The sequence below is a fragment of the Condylura cristata genome, unplaced genomic scaffold, assembly GCF_000260355.1.
Source record: "Condylura cristata isolate star-nosed mole 26May11 unplaced genomic scaffold, ConCri1.0 scaffold00012, whole genome shotgun sequence".
NCBI classification, from domain to species: Eukaryota; Metazoa; Chordata; class Mammalia; order Eulipotyphla; family Talpidae; genus Condylura; species Condylura cristata.
In genome coordinates this window covers 56760204-56761119 of record NW_004567113.1, presented here as the reverse complement: position 1 = coordinate 56761119, position 916 = coordinate 56760204, and positions in this window count along the sequence as shown.

Genomic DNA, 916 nt, shown 5'->3' with positions numbered 1-916 from the left:
GGGGCGGGCGGCGGGTGCCCTGGCGTGCCGCCTGCATCAGCTCTCGCCGCGCCCCCAGGCACAGGGCCACGCAGCCCAGGGGGCAGCAGCAAGTGGGTTCCCTGGAGCAGGCCAGGGAAAACAGCTTACGGCGGCCAGAATAGCGTTTCCCTGTCCTAGACAAAGCCGCTAGGGTGGCGTCTTCCCGCCTCTGCGGGCTTGCGGCCAGGCTCCAGGCCGGTCGGCCCGCAGGGGACGCCGGCAGCCTCTCCGTGTCCTTCAGAGGCCGCACCCGCCTCCGGGTGGCGGGCACTGGGCGGTGGGCGTGGGAGAGCCCGGAAACGCTGAGTCCTGGGCCCCGTCTGCCGCCCCGACTTGGTCCACATTTCCCGGGCCGCAGCCTCCCCCGCCCCCTGGGCGCCACCGGCAGCAGCCTTTGGCTTGGGCCCCGGTACAGGAGGGGCGCCTGTACCCCCAGGAGCAAGGGGCTCAGCTGAGAAGGCCCCGACCAGTGGGCGTTGCCGCCGCCGAAGCGACTCCTGAGACCCCGCGCCGAGGCCCGCCTGGCCTTGCGGCTCGGGGTGCCCGGGCGGCCCGAGCCGAGACGCAGGTGCGGCGCCGTCTGTTACCCATTTGGCTCTTGAGCTACTATTTACTGGTTTGCGAGGCACTGGGGCCTCCTTGGGGCGCAGGGGTGAAGTCTCAGCACCGTGCAGCCGCCCCAGCCACTGTGGCCTGAGGGTGACGCCCGCCTGTCCCTGCCGCCCCCAGCAGTGTGTCTCAGCGGACCCGCCTGTTCGGGTCCCCGTCTCTGGGGAGTCCTCCAAGCCCGCACCTCTGGTCTGCACCCCAGCTCTTGTGGGCATAAATAAAAATCTTTACAAAAATCAAGTCTTACAGGAACTGGCACAGTGAGGGTGCGGGTCTGCCGGGGCGC